At 38.0% G+C, this 10,213-nt stretch overlaps 1 pseudogene; it reads right to left on the bottom strand.

Moving 5' to 3' along the window:
- LOC102896754 overlaps positions 1 to 8,991 on the bottom strand; it is a 20,716-nt pseudogene extending 11,725 nt beyond the window's left edge.
- Positions 8,992 to 10,213: the final 1,222 nt, after the last annotated feature.

The following is a 10,213-nucleotide window of genomic DNA, read 5'->3' as shown; positions in this document are numbered from 1 at the left end:
GTCTTTATGGTGGGTTTTAGTCAGTCCTGGGCTTTCTCTTATCTAATGTTAGGTTATAAAATCTTGGAGCAGGACTCTGGCCAGGCTTGAACTATATTTCTAATTCTTGAATGAATTTTTATGGCTGAGAATATAAAGTATCATGATTGGCTCAGGCCAATCACACGTCCATTGCTGAGATTAAGGACATAGATTTTCTTACCTAAGAAAGAGTATTGGGTCATTGTGCACTTGGCAGCCATTCCAGTTTGTGCTTATTGCCATTCTTCCACTGTCTCCCTTAACGCAAGTCATTAGGAAGAAAAGGCCTGCCTGTGAATTCAACTTGGCCCAGAGAATGAAAGAACTTTGAAAGCTTCTTCTTCATTTTATGTGACAAATGTTGGCCATCAATCAAAAGTCCTTCTCCAGCATACGGCGTTATCCTACATATAGCCAGATGTGACCCTTCAGAAAGGGATTTTCTAGCACATTAGTATGACATCACAGATCCTATATATCCTAAACAACCAGTTGTTACATAGAGCTCTCTGTCCAGTTGTTAAATAGAGCTCTCTGGCCAGTCCTGCTGGCTCTAGATAGTTCTGTTGCTTGGTAAGGTAGGCTTTATTTCTGAAGCACAGGTAGACCTCTGGGAATTGCCTGAAAGTAGAGAAAAGAAATTAAACTTCTTGCTACGGCCTTATAAAATGCTGTGTGGGGGGAAGGGGGTGGCGCGGGGCCGGGGAGGGGGGTTGCTGGGGACTATCACGCAGGTAACTTCACATTTAGAAAGTTTACCTTCTTTAATATCGATTTCGAGCATACTACTTTGAAAAGTATTGACCCTACTAGAAAAGATATGTGGAATGTGTCTAGTCCAACAGCTATCCGCCAAAAAAAAGCCTCAAGAATGATGAAGAGCATAGGTTCACATCGAAATGGTATGGAAACTTCAAAGGAGAAATTGGACTTACGTGCAAGGCTCACCTTGGCTATCCTCTGAGACTCCCCATTAAAATGATGCCCTGTGGTGCTACTGTGTCCTCGAGCTATCCAGGTAGAGGCCCAGTGTCAAGGGTGGGGTTTATTCAGCAGTAGTAAAGACTTGGTTTTGGAGGACAAAAGAGCTAAGTCATTCTTAAGAGGGGAAAGAGGAAGCTAGACTTCAAGTAAGGGAGCAAAGTTAGAAACTAGGATCTTTGCACAAAAGGTCACCTGTAAAGAACTTACAATTTTTCCCTTTGGGCTGTGAGACTTGTCACATTTGTCATCCAATTTTAAGTTTTTCCCTTCTAAATCATAAATCTCCCTAGTTTCAAACAACCCTTTTCATTAAGTCTCTTAGATATGCACAATTTCCTTATTGCTATGGTGGGAAATTAAAGGGAAGAGCAACAAAAGGAAATGTGATCTTATATCCTTCCATGGAGACCATCATCACAGCATGAGAAAAGGGATTCCAGATCGTCCAGGTGGGGAGCAGGATGGAGAATCAGAGCAGAGCTGAGCGCAATGGGCAGGAACAAGTGAGTCACAGAAGCAGCTGCAAAGAGGGTCGCTCAGGAGCAAATGTGAGGCAAACGTTTTTTCTGAAACATCCTCCTTTTTCTGAAACATCCTAGAGGAAGGTGATCCTCAGGTTGAGAAGTGGGAATGGTGTCAGGGAGAGGTAAACACTGACTTTATTCTCTGCTGTTAGACTCTTCCCTCTTCCTCTTTTTTCCTCCCTTCTCTTTCTCAATATTTATTACATTAGTGTCTCCTTCCAAGATGGCCCACATGTACTTTGCTTAAACGAGTATTACAGACTCATTTTATTCTACCGTGAATTTTTATTAATCACATGTTTGTTATCCCCACTGGATTGCAAACACAGTGACTATTACCTGCTCATGTGGGTGGGAGAGTACCTCAGACAGTGCTTTGCATACAGTGGATGCTTAATAAATGCTTTCAAATTGATTTGAAAATGGTTTACTTAGTTAATTTGCTTTTCTACATGAGTCAACTAAGTTATAGTCTAATCCTGTCTGCACCCTTAAGTTGCCATATTATGTAGAATATTTTAATAACTTATCACTTTGAAACAACACTAAATTGCATTAGTTTCTTGTGAAGCTTCTCAAGGAAGCAAAATCACAAATCTTCCAGGTGTCATAAAATCAAAGACCCCATTATTCTTCCACAAAGGGAAACATAACAATGGAGCATTTCCTCTTTAGGAAAATTCCTGATGATTTTAGGGTGATTTCCACTTCCAATTAAGAAGTTAGGCTGTTTTAGGAAGAGTAACTGTTGGGTGAAGGGGAGTCAGGTTTTCTATTGGTCCAACCAGAGTAGTTAGCTAGTGAGAAATTGATACTTTAAAAATTGTATGCTTGACAAACAATCTGCAATTTCAACCTTCTCTTTCTGAGTTTATTTTATTTTATTTTATTTTCCAGCTTTATTGAGATATAATTAACATGTCACATTGTGTAAGTTTAAGGTGTAGAACGTGATAATTTGATATATGTATGTATTGTGAAATGTTTACCACAATAAAGTTAGTTAACACATCTATCACCTCACATAGTTACAGTGTGTGTATGTGTTGAGAACTTTTAAGATTTACCGTCTCAGCACTTTTCAAATATACAACATGGTATTATTAATAATAGTAATTCCAGAACTTTTATAACTGGAAGTTTGTACCCTTTGACCATCTTCACCTCCCTGACAGTGTCCCCTCTTCCCCAGCCTACTGTTTCTGTGAGTTCTGTTTTTCAGATTCCATGTATGAGTAAGATTGTATAGTATTAGTCTTTTTTCTGTCTGACTTATTTAACTTAGCATACTGCCCTTAAGGTTCATCCATATTGTCACAAATGGCAAGATTTCATTCCTTTTTATGGCCGATTAGTATTCCATTGTGTATATACACCACATTTCCTTTATCCTTTCATCTGTTGATGAACAGTCATTCTCATGTCTTGGCTATTGTAAATAATGCTGCTATGAATGTGGGGGTACAGATATCCATCTCTTCAAGAGAGTGATTTCTTTCAGATATATACCCAAAAGTGGAATTGTGGAATCATATGGTAGTTCTATTTTTAATTTTTTGAGGAACTTCCATACTGTTTTCCATAGTGGCTGGACCAATTTACATTCTCACCAACAGTGCATGAGGATTCCCTTTTCTCCACATCCTTACCAGCACTTGTCGTCTTTTGTCTTTTTTGGTAATAGCAGTCTCACAGGTATGGCATGATATCTCATTGTGGTTTTAATTTGCATTTTTCTGGTGATTAATGACGTTGAGCACAATTTCACGTACCTGCTGGTTATTTGAATTTCTACTATGGAAAATGCCTATTAAGGTCCTTTGTCCATTTTTAAATTGGATTATTTAGTTTTTTTGTTTGTTTTGTTTTGTTTCACTATTGAGTTGTATGCATTCCTTATATATTTTGAATATTAGCCTTATATCTGATATGTAGTTTACAAATATTTTCTCCCATGCTGTGGGTTATCTTTTCATTATGTTGTTTCTTTTGCATGCAGTAGCTTTTGTAGTTTGATAGAGTCCCACTTATATACTTTTGCCTTCGTTACTTGTACTTATGGTGTCATATCTAAAAAAAGTCATTGCCAAAAGCAATGTCAAGGAGCTTTTTCTTTATGTTTTCTTCTAGGAGTTTTATGGTTTCAAATCTTACATTTCAGTCTTCAGTTCATTGGGGGTTAATTTTTGTGAGTGGTGTAAGATAGGTGTCCAGTTTCAGATTTCGCCTCAGTGAATCCACATGACTGCGTGTCCAAGGCGCCCTCCTCTGTAGTTATCAGACACGTGTTCCTTGCATTACATCTCATGTATTTCAGCATAATGGTGTTCTGAGACTTTATCACCTTAAAATCTTCATTCATCCTCATCGATATCTAGTTTCTAAAGTAAATTTGCTTTTCGTATTTGAAAAAATTCAATAAATTATTATATTAGAAATTTGATTAGGATCAGAATTCAGCTACTTTATTAAATGTGAATATGAAATCTGAATACACATTTTTAGCATCAATATTATAGAATTAACTATTTTTATCATGTTTTCTCATTTTAAACGTATAAGGACACCTCCTCAAATTCAGACGCACACCAGTTAACTAAACCATAAATCTTAGTGTCATCCTCAGGTGCCTGCTAAATCTGATAGCTCTTCAAGTGCTATCAATTTTACTTCCAAGCATGTCTCTCCACTCCCTTCTCTTCACTCCTCCCTCCTTTAGAGTACCACGGCAGACTCCTGCTGGTTTCTCACTGTCTGGTTCTGCTCCGTTCTAGTCTATTCTGTACACTGTTGCTGGAAAGATATTTTTTTAAACACAAAGCCGATGATGTAGTTGTCTGACTCACAATTGTTCTAGTGGCTCCTGATGCCTTCAGAATGTAGACTCCATTTCATTTACTTTTATTGACAGATTCCACCTCATCCCCTACCATATCAAACTCTGTGCAGGTCTTCAGACATGTCATGTGCTCTCTTACTTCTGGGTCTTTGCATATACTGTTTCCTCTCACCCTGCTTACTCCTAGTGTACCCTCAGGTCTAACTTTTGACACCAGTTTAATTGAAAACTTCACCTTGATTGCCCAAAGAAGGAGTTAATTGCCCTGTCATGTGCTTCCCTAACACTGTTCTTAAACTTATCTCAGCATTTACATTGATGTCTTGCAATTAACTGTTGGTTTGTCCATCTCTGTCAGTAAACTGTAGGCTCCTTGAAAGTAGGGATTGTTTCTTATTTGTTTAATCGTCAGTGCCTGGCATTAGTCTGGCAGAAGATAGGCACTTAATAAATATATCTTGGAGAAAAAATGGAAGGATGGAAGTCCTGACTTATCAGCTTTGCCCTCATCTTTCTTGAGAAGTGATAGGAATATCTATTTACTCTGATGTCAGCCTTTATTGAGCCTGCTGAGCGGTAAAGTGAACAATTCACAGCTCTCTGACTAACAGAGATGATGGAAGTAATTGCTTGTTCCCACTGCAGGAGCCCATAAATAAGATGAATGAATCATGGTTATGTTCCTGGTATGGATGCCACGAAAATGGTCTCAAGACTCCTGGCAACTCTCTCAAAATTAAGACAAATTTTAGTGTTGGCTGCTTGAAGTGTTTTCTGGCACATTTATTTCCAAGCAGCACATCTGGCAGAAAGATAATATCATAAAATTGAACCTGATTGTGTTGGACAAGTAAACTGTGCTTCTGGTAACTTAAGCACAAAAGCTGCATTTATACTCTCATTCACTGAGGTATGTCGTGGTGACTAACGAAGACATATCTGAGATGGGTGTGAGTCTAGGGCAGGGTTAGGGCCTAAATTTGGCTGCTGAATACATGTCCATTGACCTTTTCAGTATCTGGCAAACTCTATTTTGAAAACAGTTTTGATCTTTAAATTATGACTAGAAAAAATCTTAGCTGAGCACAGGTTCCCGCCCACTGCCCCACTCCCAAGTAAGAGAACAATGGCCTCTGTCTTTAAAAAATTACAAACTATCCTTTGAATAGTTAGGCTCCACATGACAGGTAATTTTTTAATTGCTAGAGCCTTCACTTTGAAGTTGTTGTCTCAGTTAGGAATTGAGTTCTGTTGTGAATGTAAAAATCTATAAATAATTAGAGGCTTAAATAAATTGGGGCTTTATTTTTCTCATGTCATAAGTTCAGAGGTAGAAAATTCGGAGTTGGTAAAGCAGCTCCAGATTGCCGTCATAACTATTGTTGGTTGCAATGTGTCCCCGCAATAGATGTTGAAGTCCTAACCCCCAGTACCTGTGAATGTGACTTTATTTGGAAATAGGGTCTTTGCAGGTGTAGTCAACCTAAGAGGCGGTCATTAGGATGGGCCCTAATCTAATAGGACTGGTGTCCTTATAAGACGAGGAAAATTTGGATAGAGACACACAGGAGGCAAGGGAGGACCCTTCCCTTGGGCTTTCGAAGGAGGCATGTCCTCCTGAACACCTTGATATCAGACTCCTACCCTCCCAAACAGTGAGAGAATACTTTTCTGTTGTTCTAAGCAGTGCGGTTTGTGGTTCTTTGTTACGGCAGCCTTACAACTAATATACTTTTCCGCTCAGCTGTGCTCATGGCCTTGCATTCACATCATGGCTGCTGCACCTCCAGTATCGTGTCCAAGTTCCAGGCAGGAAGAAGAGAAAAGCCAAGAAATGAAAGATAACTGCTAGGGGAGTCTACCATCTTTGAAAGAGCTTTACTGGAAGCCTCACTCAGCAACTCGTGCTCCCATATTTTAGCTGAACACAATGTTGATGTACATTAAATCAGAGGTCTCTTAGTAAGGAAGAAGGGAAATGGATATCGAGTGGACACTAATAGTGTTTAAAACAGTAATCCCTTGACTAAGAGGTTCATAAATAATTTTAGGATAGGGTAAAACTAAGCTATCCTAAATTAATAGAATCTCATGTGCTTCTCTCTAAAAATATTAGAAATAATAGAATCTAAAAGCTAAAAGTACACTTAAGGCTGTCCAATCAAACCCTCCCATTTTATCCATGAAGAGTGTCAGAGATGTAAGCGGCATAGCCAGAGTTCGAAGGTAGTAGCAGAGCCCTGATTGTCACATATGAACTTTTGCCATTATGTTTGCTTCATTAACTAACACAGTGTGCAGTTCATCTGTAGAAGATAAGATCCTGACAACTTTTTACCAAACTAAATGTGGATACTCCACAAGACACACAAAAAACACTGACCCAAACAGTAAACGTGGCAACTTTGCTTTTTATGTCTTATTTCCAAGCTTGAAGCAGAAAAAGAAAGTTTTAGTCCTAAAGCATAGGAGCAGCAACTTAGATGATGACTAATATTTGGGTAAAACAAAAAAATAAATAAATAAATGAAAAACCACAATAGCTTTCTGTGAATTAGTCTATTCAACTTTGTTTACTCTATGATTAGATTCCCTAGACAAAGAAATTTAAAATGTAAAAGTTCAGCTGATTTTAGAACTCCCGCAAAGTGTGAGCAAAGTAATTCACTCACACTTTTCCAAAAAAGCTATTTGTTAAAGTGTTGAAATTTGGAAGACTTTTTGGATTAATGTATGTCCTTGAAATTGATCCCTGAGTGTCAGGAGGTCAGAAGACTGTGATTCATGTATAAAAAGTGCACTTCCGAGTTAATGGAGCTATACCGAATGCCATGAAGTTTTATATTAAAAAAAATACATTTATCATTCAGGTAAGGTATGTTATATTCATCGCATTAATAAATATTACTCTCGTAATATACACAGGGGTCATATAATGAAGTCTAACCCGCTCATCAAGAGTACCAGGATGTAAACTCGTCATTTAGGTTAGGAAAATAGGCCACCATTCTAAAAAAAGACATTAATAGTAGTTTACAGTTCCTTGCAATACAAGCACCGTTTTTGAACTGACCCAGTGAAACTTACATGGAAAAATTCGTTTCAGAATGATATGTGCTCTAATGCTCAGGGGTACTATTCTCTGAGTCATTCTAATTTTGGCTTACATTCTGCTGCATTAAGCATTGCCTCAGAATGAGGAGTCATGAGACAACCTGAGGCCAGCAGGAGATCAGAAAAGGGAGACTTAAGGAGAAAATCAGCAGCAGCTCGTCCTGAGACATAACTTCTATACAAGCTGTTCTTTGTCCGAGCGGTTTAAAATTTTTTATTGTACTTATCAATAGACAGTACATTTCAAAGGTTTGATATCTGAAAAATACAAAAGAAGAGGAAGAGAAGAATCGCCCTTATTCCTGCTCCCAGCCACTCCTTTCTTAAGGCAAACCATGTTATCAATTTTTAATGTATTGTAATAGTGTATTATGTATTTGTGTATTTATTTACTCTTTGATATATAAAATTTCTAATGTACAGAAAAGTAAAAAGAATAGTAAAATAGATAATACTCATTTTTCATTTCTCTGCTGGATTATGATATAGCAAATCCTAGACAACATATTTTATCTATAAATGTTTTATTGTGTATCTATCAAAAATAAGAACTCATTTAAAAAACTAATTATAATACCAATATCATATACCACCAAATTAATAATAATTTCCTTATATTACAAAATGACTAATCATCAAACAAGTCAATGTTTACATTTCTCTGTCTTATAATTTTTTTAAGTTCGCCTTCCTTGTTTCTTGCTTGTTTGTTTTGTTTTGATTTTTGCTTAGTGACTTATTTTTTTAAAGAACCTTGATTTTTCATTCCGTGGAGTTACTTATATTTTAGATTTAGCCGATTGCATCTTCCTACAGAATTTTAAAAATTTCAAATTTAAAACAATTGATTGCCTGACTTTTTCACTTCTGGATTTAACTATCCAATGTTTTTCACCGCATCTAAGGAAAAAAAAAAAAAAAAAAATTAATTGGTAACAATAGAAGATGAAGAGAACTTGCTGTTTGATATAAGCCAAAATTTTGGAGTTTATCATCTCTTCTCTCTTTCCTTCCTTCTTTGCTTCCTTGCTTCCTTCCTTTGATGTCCCATATAAATCTATCCCAAATCCCACTGGCCTTCCTTTTAAGATATATCCAGACTTCAAATACTTCTCCCCACCTCACTTCTACCACCCTGGCCCCAGTCTCTCGCCTGGACTATTGCAGTAGCTTCCTAGTGCTTCTCCCTGCTTTTCTCTTTGCCCCCTTGACCTTTAGAACCAGAGTGATCCTAATGAAACCCCAAGCAGATCACATCACTCCTCTGCTGAGAACCTCCCAATGGCTTCTTCCTTTACTCAGAGAAAAGCTGAAATCCTTAAGATGGCCTACAAGTCCCTTTCTGACCTGCCCATTATATCTCTTTGACCTCACCTACCAATTACTCTCAACTCTCTCATTCTCCAGTTGTGTTTTCCTTAAACACATCAGCCATACTCCTACCACACTAGCTATTTCCTGTATCTGCAATACTCCTTCATCAGCTATCCACATGGCTTGCTCCCTCATGGCCTTCAGCTCCTTAATTATCACCTTTTAGGTGAAGCCTCACTGACTAGTATGTTTAAAATTGCAGCCCCAACTCCAAACTCTGCATTCCCCATCCTTCTTGCCCTGTCTTGTTTTTCTTCATAGCATTTGGCATCTGCTATGTGACTTATGTATTTTGTTTTATTTTCCTGTCTTCCTCCATTAGAGTGTAATCTCCATGAGAGATTTTTGTCTATTTTGTTTACCGCTTTATCCTCAACGCCCAGAACAAAGCCCAATAAACATTTGTCAGATAGGGAAATTTCAGACACTCAATGAAATCATCCTACTTTCTTTTGCATAAGACATTTTTTCTTTCCAAATTATGCTTGCCGGGAACATGTACAGAACAGAGCTTATAGTACTAGAAAGCTGGCTAACCCTTGTAATCAGTCTGCCTGTACTTGTTCTTACATAGAAGTAAAGTTGCTTTATTGCTTTATTTATTCGGTAAAGTGGATAGTTGCTTTGGAAATATGACCACTAAGCACCTTTTATAGGTTGTATCATTTTCCTAAAATTCAGATGTTGAAGTCCTCGCCCGCAGGGGCTCAGAATGTGACCTTATTTGTAAATAAGGTTGTTAAAAAGGTAATTAGTTAAGACAAGGTCATACTGGAATACGGTGGGTCCCTAATCCTGTATGACTAGGGTCCTTATAGAAAAGGGAAATCTGGACACAGACACACATACAAGGAGACTGTCATGTGAAGATGGAGATAGATATCTGCTAGCCAAAGAATGCCGAAGATTGCCAAAGAGGCCTGGAAAAGTCTCCCGCAGAAGGAACCAGCAAGGCCGACACTCTGATCTCAGGCTTCTAGCTTTCATGGCTGTGAGACAATACATTTCTGTTGTTGAAGCCACACATTTGTGGTACTTTGTAATGACCGCCCTAGGAAATGGCATCTTTGTTTTTGTTACAAGTCGTTCACATAATTGGTGCAGATTAAGCAAGCAACCAATATGTGTTGAATGAGCACTGAGAAAGTGATGCCATGAGTCTGCTTCAAAGAGGGCAAGGAAGATGGGAAATAAAATCATTAGGTTATAATTCCCACCAGGGCAGCAACCATGTAATTTAGCCTCACTAAATATCAGGCAGAGCAGTAGCTCTGTGCCAAGCAAGTGATCTTAGATCGGAGAGCTTAGGTGGGCTGGTGCTCCCTGATACATTCATGAAACTTAACCAACTGTCCTG

The sequence above is a fragment of the Pteropus alecto genome, unplaced genomic scaffold (genome assembly GCF_000325575.1).
Source record: "Pteropus alecto unplaced genomic scaffold, ASM32557v1 scaffold50, whole genome shotgun sequence".
In the NCBI taxonomy this organism is placed as follows: Eukaryota; Metazoa; Chordata; class Mammalia; order Chiroptera; family Pteropodidae; genus Pteropus; species Pteropus alecto.
Note: the sequence above shows the minus strand (reverse complement) of the source record. Positions and strands in the feature narration are given on the sequence as shown.